The sequence below is a fragment of the Melanerpes formicivorus genome, unplaced genomic scaffold (genome assembly GCF_026170545.1).
Source record: "Melanerpes formicivorus ecotype bairdi unplaced genomic scaffold, bMelFor1.0.p_v2 SCAF_36, whole genome shotgun sequence".
Taxonomy (NCBI): Eukaryota; Metazoa; Chordata; class Aves; order Piciformes; family Picidae; genus Melanerpes; species Melanerpes formicivorus.
Window position 1 is genome coordinate 3,159,129 of NW_027142388.1, and position 13,727 is coordinate 3,172,855.

At 44.1% G+C, this 13,727-nt stretch overlaps 2 protein-coding genes across 6 annotated transcripts in view; one reads left to right on the top strand and one right to left on the bottom strand.

Annotated features, from left to right (window-relative positions):
* ARVCF (ARVCF delta catenin family member) overlaps window positions 1-1,136 on the bottom strand; it is a 256,583-nt gene extending 255,447 nt beyond the window's left edge. The window contains exon 1 of one of the 3 annotated variants that reach the window (XM_068157320.1): window positions 930-1,135. The gene's annotated coding sequence lies outside the window, so the exon portion shown is untranslated. Of the gene's footprint in view, window positions 1-929 lie in introns of all 3 variants that reach the window. The other 2 variants (XM_068157318.1, XM_068157319.1) reach the window with 2 other exon arrangements.
* Window positions 1,137-4,136: 3,000 nt separating this feature from the next.
* The window catches only part of TANGO2 (transport and golgi organization 2 homolog), a 38,024-nt gene continuing 28,433 nt past the window's right edge, over window positions 4,137-13,727 (top strand). Inside the window, exon 1 of one of the 3 annotated variants that reach the window (XM_068157322.1) lies at window positions 4,137-4,272. The gene's annotated coding sequence lies outside the window, so the exon portion shown is untranslated. Of the gene's footprint in view, window positions 4,273-4,721; window positions 4,795-4,832; window positions 4,975-13,727 lie in introns of those variants that run through there. The other 2 variants (XM_068157321.1, XM_068157323.1) reach the window with 2 other exon arrangements.

Below are 13,727 nucleotides of genomic sequence, written 5' to 3' on the forward strand. Positions count from 1 at the left end.
TCCATAAGAAACAATCAGCCAATGTCATTATTCTGTCCTTTAGAATCACAGATTTTACCATTAAGTATTCCACAAAATAGTAGGGGGGGGAGAGGAATTCGCCCCCCTCCCCTCCCCCCCCCCCCCCCCAACTTGATTCTGGTATTTAAGATGTTATTAGTATAAAAACAGGTCTTCCTCTGATATGAAATAATCTGCTTAGAGATTGGGTATTTTAACACACAAAGGACCATATTTTGTTTTGTGACCTACCTAAGGCACAACACTATACTGTAAAAAGCAAAGTACAAGAATTCCCCCTTCCACATACGCAAACAAGTGCCTACATTTAAAAAAAGAGAGAGAAAAAACGGTAGAAAAGTCTTTATTATTTGCATACTAGAAGTCAACATTTTTTAAAGAGTTAATCGATCAAGTTTTGCAGACATTAGATTTTAATCTCATACAACAGTAGTGCAGGGAAATGGAAAGAAAGGAAAAAAATCAACAACTAACTTTGGCTTTTAAGTCTATAATGGATTTCATGTTCGTGAATAAACAGGCTAATTTTGTTTGGTCTTTGCTACAAAGAGCCTCATCTCCTATGGATGCCACAAATAACCTGAGCAATGACTTCCTTCCATGACAAGAACTGCCCATCGTATTGCATGATTAATATAACGCTGGTTTGTTTAGGGGCTGCTGGTGTGTGTGGCTTGCGTATGTAATTTTAGCTATTCATATACATCAGCTCCTCGTTGCGCATCTCACAATAAACTGATGAACGCTGTTAAACCTTAAACAACAATGTTTAGCAAACAAAGAAGGCTAGTCTGCAATCATGATGCAAAAATCATCCCAAACGTACTACACCCAGCAAGAACCGCTCACAGAAAATAGCCTGGCAACCTCATTCATTCCCCCCCCCCCCAACCCAACGATCTGCTCACCATCTCCTCCGTCTTCTATTTCTCTGTCCTCAGCTTCTTTTCCTCGCTCCTGCTGGCTTCAAGGAGGCAGTTGTACCACACAGAAAAAGAAAAAAAAGAAAAAGAAAAAAACCGAACAACTCTTCAATAAAATACTCAGCAACCGCTGGGCAGCGTATCAACGAAAACCCCTCGCTTCCTCTGTCGCTCCCCGCTCCCGGGAGCAGGAGCCCCCGCCGCGGTGCTCCCCGCCCGCCGCTCACGCCCTCCTCGCCCCAGAGCAGCCCCGCGGGTGCCCGGCTCCCGCGGAAGGCGCGTCCGTGCCCCCGCGCATTCTCCCAGGAGAGCGCCCGGGCTGCAGCAGCCTCTCTATCGCCTTCTTACCCACCAGGACAGCATAGTAGACGGAGTCAGGCTGAATTTCCCCTCCCACCTCCACATTCCTATTTACAAAGGGTATCCAAGACCGTCTTTATCCAGCCGGGGGCAGGAGGGGGAGGTGGAAGCAATCGTTAACCCTTTTCTTGCATTTACCTTTTCTACTATGATTTTTGGCTGCGTTTTTAGCGCGCACGGGGGACGTCGCCTCTCTACAAAGCGCATTAACTCGCTGCCATCAGGCCTGCGGGTGCCCGCTTCCGCGCCCCGGCTTGGCTGCTCGCCACCTCTGGGGGAGCACAGTCCTCCCGACGCCCCCCAAAGCCACTCCGGAAAAAAGGTCCAAGGGCAAGGCTTAAAAATGCATGCCCTTCCCAAACTACTTTCCGGAAAACAGCGTCCCTGAGGAGAGACCCAGAGGCAGCGGGGAACGCATTTCCCCCCTCAGCCCGTCTCTGTACCGCCTGCCCAACTCTTTTTAAAGCAGGGCGTTATCATCCCTCCACATTCACACCTCGAGGGAAAGTACTAGCGGAAGAGAAGAACGATCCTCATCTGCCGCCGCCCCATGGCCAAGGCAACGGTCTCCAACCCCCGCCCGCCCGCGCTGCCGCCGCCGACCCCTGCCTCGCGCTGCCTATCTGCGGCCGACACACAAACCGGCGTGCTGCTCCCGCGCCGCGAATTTTCCTATTGGGAGGTTCCTTTGCGATCGCGCCTAGCAACCAAAGTCTCATTGGTGTATTTCCACCCCGCTCCGGTCAGTGTCTGGGCGCTCCCGCGGCATTGGCCAGCAGGACTGTCCGTCCGCGTGCGACCCGGCCCCTCGGTAGGCGCGCGGGGCAGCAGCGCGCCAGGCGGCCGCGGGCGGCGGGAGCAGCGCCGTGCGGTGCGGCAGCGGGAAGGGGCTGCGCGCCTGGTAGAGGGGTGCGCTGACGGTGCGCTTTCGGCTGGAGCACCAGGGACCATTGTGTCACTTCAGTGGATGGGCAGGCGAAACGGCACTAAACGGCCTGCATCACTGAGCCTACCGATGTGCAATACCGTCCTGGTCTCGGGATACTAGAGAATACTTCTCACATCTATAAACTGAGATATTCCGGGCCCAACCGATGTCCGAAGTGCGTGCTGTGACAGAGGGCTCGTCAGGTGCAGTGCAGCCAGGTAATGCTGGCCCGTGATCCCCAGGGATTTGTCTAACTTGACCTTTTCACCATTGCAGTGGTCTCTGGGCTGTGATGTCACCTCACAGCTTCTCCTGGATAAGCTGGACGGCTTGAGCTTCCTACACCCTTTTATATCTCGTTATCCATCCCCTTCATTATTTTTTATGTTCCTCTGGATTATTTCTAGCGGTTTTAATCCCTCCTCCCTAATCACGGGTGTCAGAAATGGTGCAGCGTTGCATGTTAGCAGTGCTGTGGACAAAGGCAGTATCACACCCCTGCCTCCTCTATACGTTCTTTATTTTCTACATTAAAGGATTACATTAGTCAAGTTTAGCACAGTATTACCCTAAAAGGTCATGTTGAAATAATTATATATAGTAATGGCTAAATTCTTCTCTCAAGTACTTTTTGCCAAGCTAGCCCTCATCCCTATTCTTTGTTTCCAGGTGCCTTTGCTTGAATTTTGTGACCATTAAAATGCATCTTATTGGTGTAGGAATGATATTATTGAGCACATCTGATCATTCTGTAACCAATCAGTCATATGAATTATCCAGCTATGTACTAAACTACAGATTTTACTGGGAAAGATATTACATCATCTAGACAATTGATAAAGATATCGAATAGGCTCAGTGCAAGAACTGATCTCGAGAAAACTGTCCTGTCATCTTCAGAAAATACTTTTTGAGAGCTCTGAGGGAAAAGATACTTAGTCCTTTTAAGTTATGATTTAAGCAGCCAAAAAAATATGCATTCCAGCTCTTAAAAAAAGGAAGATCAAAGTTTTTAAACAAATGTCAGGACCCTTAGTTTTTGAGACTAACTCAAAGCAATTCCATAAGCTTTTCACTAAGCTTCTGCTTGTTTTGTTATCTTTCACCAATAGAGGTTCTGTGCCAACAGCCAGTATCACTCTCTTCATTAAAGATCCTTAAAGTGGATACAGAGTCACCAGCTACTTGGGATCAGACTATTCAAGTCTGGCAAACAATGGGAGCTATACACAGATCCCCTAGGACAGGGTCTAAAAGGGACAACAATAACCAAGCTGTTGTATGGAGAACAAAAAAGTGGACACAAAAAAAATAGAGGGGAGAGTCTGAATGTCCACAAAATCCAGTATTCACAAATCCTTGCAGCAGGCTGTTTCTGTGAAGCCTTATAAAAAACACTTTCTAATTACTCTGAAGTGATTCCAAATTCTCATACATATTTAAAAAATAAAAAAAAAAAAAATCAGTAAAAGCCAGCACCACTAAGTTTTAACCCTACAGAGAGTGTGGGATAACTGCCTAGTTTACCATGAGAGAGGAAGGCAAGTTGATTTAGCAAACTTTGGGACAAAGGTAATTTGCAATAAGCAGGTGTTTGTGTTAAATGCAGATCAGTGAAGCTGGCCTGCCAAAGAGCTGAAGGAGGGAGTCTTATGAAGATAAGATTGCCCTGTTTTGGCTAAAACTGATGAAGCAAGGCTAAAATAACATAAACACACAACTTCAAAACAGATTTTGAGTACCAGGGTGCCCAAGCAAAGACCTTTGCAAAATTAACTACAATTTTAATATTAAAGTTGATAATGCTCAATATGCTGAGGAGCAAAAATGAGTACATACTGAACATTTATGACTATGCACACAACTATTCTCCCAAATCATATATGTTAATATTTCAGTGTGAAAGGACAAGGCGATGGCTCGAATTCACACCATTGCAAGCTCTGGGCTTAATGACGTTGGGGCCTTTGGAAATGGAGTCTCTCCTACAGGGAGTCATGTTAACGTGCAGCCCATCCAGTGCCTTTATTCAAGAAGTGGGTAGGTATCTACATCCAAAATCATTAACATTGCCAACAGCCCAGTCCTGGGTGTAGAGGTCCTCAGAGGCTTGAGCCCTCTGACACTCAGAGCAAGCTTCTGGAAGGAAATTGTACTAGAAACAGGCTGAGGCAGCCGAGCAGCAGCCCATGTACTGTCCAGTACTGGAGGTGACTACTCCAATCTGCCATGGTGGACATGGCACATGACAGTGGTGGAGGTGTAGTGCCTCTAGCACCCTGGCCAGATCCTCCTCAGGCAGTGGCTGCAGGCCGCGGAGTCGGGAGGGCAGCAAGAGGCTGCAACCTTTCTTACAGGAGAAAGGGAGAGGGCAGTGCCCACCGGGCACCTCTATGCGAACCAGCCAATGACAGTTTGAGGAGAGGAGGCGGGGCATCCGTCCCCCAATAGTACGCGAGGGACGGGGCACACGGAGCCAATAGGAGTGGGCGTTGTTTTGAACAGGCTGCGCTCCCGGAAGCGGAGTGGTGGGGATGTGCTGGTGTCCGCAGCGGGCGCTGGGTGAGTGTGGAGGGGTTGGTGGAACCATTTCTCTGCGGGGATTGGTGATGTCGTGCGCCCCGGACCCATTCTCCCGTAACGTCTTGGCAGAGTCACTTCGGGCTGGTTCCTCTCCTGTTTCGCGCTTCGGTGGGAGGCGAGGGGGTCAGGCTCAGAAATAGCTTCGATCCTCTGTCACAGGTGGGGAGCCCAGGGCGCAACGTGGCTGGGCGCTAAGGGGTTCCTGGTTTGCGAACGGGGTGGGGGCTATGCGTGCCTCGGGTAGCGGGGGGCCTGTGGGTCCCTCCCACCCCGGCGCTCCGTAGCAGTGCTGATGGCCGCCCCTCACGGCGAGTGGCGCAGAGGAGAGCACTACTGCACAGCACGTTTCACTCGAGAAACTTTGTCCGAAATTTACCCAAGAGCAATTACTGGCATGTTTTAAGGTGTCACCCACCACGTTTGTTTTTTTCTGTGGTTATATGATGTCATCTCATTCTTGCGCTGGAGGTGGCTAGTTGGTACTTGTGTCACATACGAGAGTCTAATAAAGTAATTTTACCATGTGGTGATCCTCTGATGGCAGATTGTCAAGAAACAGTCACAGAAAGACACTTCAGTTCATATGTGCTGAAAACACGGGGGTGGGTTTTTTTGAGAGATTGCTTTTGCAATTGTATGATGCCAACAGGACACAGGCTTGAGGCAGACTGAACACTAGCTCACTCTGCATTGTGCTGGTTTTAAAGGTCAAAATATGTAACACAAACTTGACTTCCTTCACTTAAATTCATTAATTATTTATTTTTTGCCACTGAGTTGCTTTTGGGCTTCCCATAGTTCTTAGCAGCAGCTTGACTGAATTGATCCTGACTATACAGAGATTGATGTATCTTGGCTTTAACTGAAGCCAATTTGCCATCTACTTTCATTAAAAATACTCAATTAATATCTTAAGTGAGGTGGCTAAAGGCTGGGCTGGTGTTTTCCTCTGTAACTGTTCTGGTATCTTTGGCAATGCTTCCGTGCAGTTATGTACCTCTCTTGTTATCTACTTACACTTGCTCCAGAACTCAGTAATAGGATGTCTACCATCATAGCTATGATACTCTTGAGTGTGGAAACAGCCAGCCATGTACCATACCTGCAGTGGAGTGAGTAGGCCTAGACATTAGTGTTGCTCTTGTGAGAGCAATTCCAAGTGAACCTGCTGAATGCTGATGGTGGTCAGCCACATTATTTTCATGGCCATTGTTTTTTTTTAAAGAGCACATTAAAATTACCTTTAAATAACTTTGTTAACAGTAAAACTAATACAATTCTTGCCTCATGTCTCCTAGAAGGATTATTTTAACTCAAAGCAATAAGCTTTGAAGCTCTTTTTGTATTGCAGTGCTCATTTTCTATCTGCTGTCTTGAAAGGAATGAATATGTTTTTTAAGCAAGGATAGATACTTGCAGTGCTTCTTTCATCTCCTTAACTGCTGTGGGCTTGTGTGTGTGAGGACATATAAGTGATATATAAGTGATGATTGCAGCCCTTCCTTCACAGGAAATTAAGCTTAAGAATCTAAAACCAGCAATACTGGGCCAGGTCAAAGGTCTAAACAGATTGGTATCTTTCTCTGGGAGGGCCTAGAGAAACACTGCTAGAGAGGAGTATAAGAACAGAGCAAGTATATATGATTATTCCACTAAGTATTTCCTCCAACTGCTTGTAACATAGACTTTCTGTAAATAAGAAATGGAAAAGGTATTTCCTTGCCCAAAAGAATGATTCCTAGTTGAATGGTTCCTCCCTGAAGAAAAGTCATGTATTGTAAAAGCTAAAATCAGCAGTCCTGGCCTAAAAAGAGTAAGAATTCTAACAAAAGACAGCCTGCAGATCTGTGGCACAGGAAAAGCTTGCCCTCTTGAGAAACTGGAGGAAAGGGTTGTTTTACTTCATCTCTTGGAAATGTTTTTAAAGCTTGGTTTTGGGGAAAAGGTGATGTTTACTGATCTTTGTTTCTCTTGGGAGCTGTACAGTGGACTTTATCCAATAAGATGCCAGAGAGAGAGAAATTGAGCACCTGAAAATAAAATTAGCTCATTTAACCTGGGAATGGGATGCACTCTACACATTCCGTTCTGTGATTTCATAACTGTTCCACTTCACATTGCTGTCTCTTGCAGTGAAGACTGTCTCTTCACCTTGGTATGATTACAAACCTTAGGTTAGTTAAATTTTTTCTTTATATAGAGCAACCTGAAAGGCATCAGATCGTGAAGCTATCTGTTGTACCTCATCTTTATCATTGAGTATCAATATTAGTATGCAGGAGCATGTACTACACATGGGGAATGCAAAAGCAAACCAGTAAAATGCTTTAAAGAAGGCAATCGTGAGACACTTTTCTGTGTATCACGACTTAAAAACCCATCAAGCATCTCTTATTTTCCATGATTTTACAGTTTGGTATAAAATAAAATTCTGATTCCACTACTGCAAGAAAATGCATCCAATTTTATAGGCATTTGATGAGTGTAGTGCTCAGTTTCCTTTGGACAAAATTAGACGTAGTAAAATAGTTTTAGACTCTGCTGATCACAAGATATGATTGTAGTACAGTAACTATTAGAACCCAGTGAGTTCTGCTCTTTAGCTTTCTCTTAGACTGCACCTAAACAACAGTTTTGAATCAGTGGAGAAGCAATTGAGATCACTGCGGTAGCTGACAGATGTTATTTATGATGCTTCATTTATGAAAACAAAATACATAGCAAATGGCTTCATTTTTCAAAGGCTGCTACTGGGAGTTCTTAAGGGTAAAATGGGCTTATGCCAAATTGTGAACTGATTGCTTCTAATCAACCAAATGATGGTAGAACCCTATGAAAAGAACATACACAATCTATCATGGTTTGGTCTCCTGATAGTCCCTCTAAACGCTACCTTGTGCTGGCATGTATCCACTCAGGCTTTTAACAGATCATTAAAATGAGCAAAACAACACACTGTACTGTCTGACAGAGTACAGTAGCACACAATAAGAATGTTGGCTTCTTGAATGTCATTTCCAAATCAGTAGTGCCAGTTGGAGCAGAATGCTTAATTACAGGATGTTTGTAATTTTTGTCAAGCTGCTTTGTGTGTATTAGGCATAAGTTAGCAAACTAGAAACATATTACAGAAAGAGGAGATTGTTGCTATTATTTAATCCTTGATAGCTGTTGGTTTACTGATTAGGAATAATGAAACTGGATTTTGTAAAAGCTCATTATCCAGAAAGCATCAAATCTTCACTGTCTGCACCTTGGAGTGTTTTTTCCCCTCATTCTGTGGACCTTTTCTGTTGTGCAGTATGCATGTTCTGGCTTGTATTGTCTTCACAAAAGGAAACCACAAGGCATGTGTTATGCCACCACTTAGCCTTTGGTATTTAACTACGCCGCTTCTTGCGTTTCTGGGGATAGTTCTGAAGACACATTTTCTATGGAAATGGAGCTAGAGAGTCAGCTTTTGATCAAGCTTTGGACTTGCTGTAGGATCAAGTTGCAAGTGTGGACGCCAGTGCTGACCTTATCTTTTTCATCTTTCTCTCTCCTTGATCTGTGGCAAAGCACAGGTGAATGATGACAAGACTGAGCTGAGCACATCTGCTTTGTAATGGCAGCTCTGCACAATGTGCTTGTCTCATCCTCATAGTTGCAGCAGCCTCTTTTATGTGAATATGGACTTTAAAAAATGACACTTGTATAAAGATTTTTTTTTAATGCAATATTAGGTACTTATGTCTGTGACATAAGCACAGTATAGATGGATTATACATATGGTTTATGACGTAATCCTATTTCTTTAGATGTTTATTAATTGTTTTAAATTTCAGAATATCCAAATTTGAGTCAGGCTTACAGTGTGTTTTTATTTAAGAATTTTAAGGCTGACATCCAGCCCTGGGTATAAAAACCCAACAGGTGTTGGACAGTGACTGGCTGGAAAGCAGCCCGGAGGAGAGAGACTTGGGGGTGCTGGTGGATGAGAAGCTCAACATGAGCTCTCAGTGTGCACTTGCAGCCCAGAAAGCCAATCAGATCCTGGGCTGCAGCAAGAGAAATATAGGCAGCAGGTCAAGGGAGGTGATTCTCCCCCTCTACTCAGCTCTGCTGAGACCCCACCTGGAGTACTGCCTCCAGTTCTGGAGCCCCTATTACAAGAGGTATATGGACATGCTGGAACAGGTCCAGAGAAGGGCCACGAGGATGATCAGAGGGCTGGAGCACCTCTCCTATGAGGACAGACTGAAGGAGTTGGGGCTGTTCAGTCTGAAGAAGAGAAAGCTCCCAGGTGACCTAATTGTGGCCTTCCAGTATCTGAAGGGGGCCTACAAGGAGGCTGGGGAGGGACTTCTCAGGATATCAGGTAGTGACAGGACTAGGGGGGAATGGAATGAAGCTGGAGGTGGGGAGATTCAGGCTGGATGTGAGGAGGAGGTTCTTCACCATGAGAGTGGTGAAGCCCTGGAATGGGTTGTCCAGGGACGTGGTTGGGTGTTGTCCCTGGAGGTGTTTAAGCCCAGGCTGGACGAGGCTCTGGCCAGCCTGATCTAGTGTGGGGTGTCCCTGCCCATGGCAGGGGGGTTGGAACTAGATGATCCTCGTGGTCCCTTCCAACCTTGACTGATACTGTGATACTATGCAATCTCATCTTCGATTGAAGAAGGTACCAAAATACATTGGTGGCCTCCTTTGGTAATTAAGTATCGCTGCTGTTTTAAAGGGTAGCACTATTTTACCTGGCTTACACTTCTGTCTGAAAATTAAAAGAAAGTAAATAAATAAACTAATACATAAATACAAGGTCAAACTCTTTATGTAAGACTCTTTATATAAGACATCAAACATCTATGCTTGTTTCAAGGCCAGCAGGTGGACCCCAAGAGAAGTAATCCTGTTTTGATATTCAGAGTCACTAAAAGCAGAAATAGCGCTTAAAGAACTGTACAAAGACCAAAGAGGGTTGCTGGGGTAACATCAAGATACTTCTGTCAAAGCAGTGCTACCCAATGGATTGTAGAAAGGCATCAAAGTGTTGAAAATATTTGTCCCTCTAGATGGTTGTGGTGCGTGTTACAAACTTACTCTGCTGTTGTTTCCCGGCTGGCAGTTTTTGTGTAAGCTCTGTTGCTCAGTGACTTTGCACTAACAGTTGGACTGAATTGATTATTTGGAGGGAATTCAATAAATCAGCTAATGGAGCCTGAAACCTGTTTATTGAAACAGTAGTCTTATAAGTGATAAATTAGCAACAGGTTTGGTTGGTTGTGGTTTGTTGGGGTTTTTGGTTTGGTTTTGGGGGTGTGTGTGGGTTGTTTGGTTGGGTTTGGTTGGTTTTGGTTGGTTCTTTTTGAGTAATCAATTTAATTATCTGGCAGGCCACGTAATGAATGCTGGGAGCCATCTCTCCATGGTCAGCAAGAGTAGTCAGGGAAAGCTGCCCATTAAAATTGTATTTTATATCCCTGCTTTCACCAACTGGGCTTCTTTGCACTTGATCAAGAAAAAAAGAGAAAAGTTTTAAGGATTACTTAGCATATTCATGCTGATGCTGCAAATGGGTACCTCTCAGCTGGGGAGCTGAAAGGGATCTCTTCAGTGAGTGTTGTTTCTGAAATAGTCTGGCATGGCTCAATATGCTCAAATGTCCATCTTGATGCTCACACCGAGGAAAAGATGAAGAGAACAAAGCTATGACATTTTGTCAAGCAGGGAGCACTGACCAGTAGTGTACAGTGTTGTTCTAGTGTACTGCTTGCTTCATGACCACTCTTAATGCATTTTATTCAATGTGGTTTATGGACAGTAGTTAACTTCTGATAGGCAGACAGTAATACAGCCTTGATCATAGAAGCTATATCCCTTTACCTTCCAAAGGATGTGCACAGTTGTAGATATCATGGAACTGCTTATTCAACTGAATTGTAAGTCACTGTCCTACTTTTGTAACAAGTTGCTCAATAAACAGGCAAGAAGTCACTCAATCTAGATTATTTTACATATATATATATGTTGGCACATGACTTAAAACCAAACTAAACCTCTTTGAGATTATGCTTGCTAAAATAGAAGGCAAATAATCTGTCCATTTTTTGGTGGGCCTCCAAGGAAGATATTTGCAGCACAAATTCTCAGAGCCGTAGTTGGGATCAGTCTTGTGTTGCTGCTTCTTTTGCAAGTATTTTTCCAGTATTAATTCTGATCCTTTTGGCATCATCAATGTGTCATGTGAGTCACTGGCTAATGCTTGACTCTGGTGGCTCTCTGGTTCCGAGACAAAAAGTGTACATCCCCTTGTAGGCTCTCCGACTGGGGAGAAAAGGAAAAGATAAACCTAAGATTTTAACTGTAAAACTGAAATTTGCATAACTGGACTCTAGCATTCTTTTGGTAGAGGTGCTTTTTTTTGGGGTGCAGTAACTTAGAGTATATTTAGACATATAACCTGCAACTCTTGTTCAGATATTGGGGCTTGGGGAGAGGGGAGAAGCTGTTATCTACAGAACTTACAGTAGGAAGGAGGAAGTCTTGCCCAGCCTTGAGCCTAGTGCAGCATAGTTGTTCACTGACATACCTTCTGCTCCCAATTATTTGTTCAGTCAAGTTGTTGCCAATGATGGAGTGCCACTTCCATTTACTTGTGGAGCTGTCTGTGAGAAGATTGCTTGAGGAACAGAACAGTAGCAATCAGTCAGCTAAAATAAACCTCTCTTCTTAGTTTGACATTTATTGCACTGTTCTGCTTGTAATGTTGGGGGTGAGGGTTGAAAGGTCTCATCTGTCCTAATTTGAGCTTCTCTTCTAGGACGACTTCAGCAAAAAGATTCCCTTTAGGTAGGAAAAAAAAATCTGCTGTTGGATTTCTGTGTACCCTATGCACTGTTACATAAACAATAGCCACTGAGCTTTGCCTCTTTTGGGAATGAGTAGGGCCTGTTACTTGCCCCAGCTTCACTAGAGGCTTGTGTGACACAGGATTGTGCATCCCTGGGAAGATTCTTTAGGAGCCCAGCCTTCTAATGGGGAGAAGAACCTGACAGACTTGATGATATTCTGGGGTCCTGCAGTTAGCCAGTGTTTCATTCATCCACTAGGCTGATTGGACTGACAAGTGCGTGGTAGGGACCAGTTTGGAAGATGCTGTACAGTGAATAGAAGTAAGTCTTCTTGACTACATTTGGCTGGACAGTAAGCATGCTGAAGAACCTGAGCCATGAAGAAACCCATCTTCCATGTTCTCTGTGCACAGAAAAATTACCAAACGGGGAGAAAAAAAAAAGTCCAATGACAAAGCAAATACTTAAAGGCAGAGTAGGTTTGGAGGTAGAGAAGGACATGAACAAAAAAGGTTCTGGACAGAGACCAGACAAGGTTGAAAGAAAGGTAACTGGTGCAGAATAAAGAACAATGTAATGTTCCAGAGGAGAAATTAATGGGAAGATATGTAATTTAAAGCCCTTTTGCTAGAATAAATGATAACCTGAATTAAGAAACTGAGGTAAGGTATGGCATACAGATACTGCCTGGATATCTGAACAGCATCAGAAATGTCAAGTAAAAATAAGTATAAAAGAGTTGTGTTATGTTTTAATTATATTATCAGGAAATGGCACTCTGCTCCTGTTCATAAACTGTCTGTTGCTCTAGGAAATTTGTGCTCTGTCATCTGAACTGTGACTAATTTTGTTTTAGCTTCAGTTTCTCAAGAGTTGGAGTGGAAGGTGTGAACAGGTCAGTGTTGTTTGCATTTAGTGATATCAAGCAGCTGGGGTACAAGATCCTGAATGTTGTGAAGAACTAACAGGATCTCTATGTAGAAGATCCAAGTCTTTCTGAACTAGTAGTTCAGTTGTGCAAGTCTAGTATGATTGCAGCCTATTGAAAACTCAGGAGTCTGAGAGTGGTGATAACACCTTCTCAAAACTGATTGGATTTGCTAAATGAAGCTGGCTATGGATCTCTTTAAACATGTGGCTAGTAAATCAGTTATCCAAAATTCAAATCTGCAGCTTCAGTTTAGGATTAATTTCTAATGCAGTTCCTTGGAGATTGACTTCCTAGAGGTGAAGGCATCCTGCAGTGTGATTTACTTCTGCTTTCTCTAATGCCTTTTTGTGTAACCTGTTACACAGAAAATAGTTGGGATAAGTTGGCTATTGTTGCTTTTAGCTGGTGAACTATGAAGTCACCTTGGGAGGAGTATTCCTTTTGTCACAGAGCTTAAAATACTTTGTAAATTGGAAGGATACACACGTACTCTCCTTTGACGAATCTTCTTGTGCTTTGGCAGGCATGTCAGAAGTGTTGCACCTTGTTTTAAGTCATTTCGTTTCCTGCAACAGAAGAGTCTCTGCAGAATATTAGATTGCAGGATTGAACCTGTGCCATGACAGCAACAGCAGGCTGGTTGTAGTGCTGAACTGTGACTTAACAGGAGCCAGCAGCTACTGGCAAGCTGTTAATTAAAAAAAAGTGCATAAATGCTGCGCTTGTAGCTCTGCTTCTGGTAATATGAAATGTAGTCAAAATTTCTGGGTATCTCTTAAGGTAAATGATGTGGAAATTTAGGTGCAAGAGAGACACTTTCTACATATCTGAAGTATCATTAAAAGTCCTACTTTTTTGTACAGCTGTTGCTTCAGTCACTAGATTGCTCAGATAGCCTTGTGGCTCTGAACTCTGCTTGTCCCACTCCCCTGTCCACCTATAGAGGGGAGGAGAAAGTTCTTCACTGACAGTCATTCGTCATTGGAATGGGCTGCCCAGGGAGGTGGTGGAGTCACCATCCCTGGAGGTGTTCAAGAGTGGATTGGACGTGGCACTTGGTTAGGGTCTAGTCATGAGGTCTGTGGTGACAGGTTGGACTCCATGATCCTCGAGGTCTCTTCCAACCTTAGTGATACTGTGATACTCTTGCA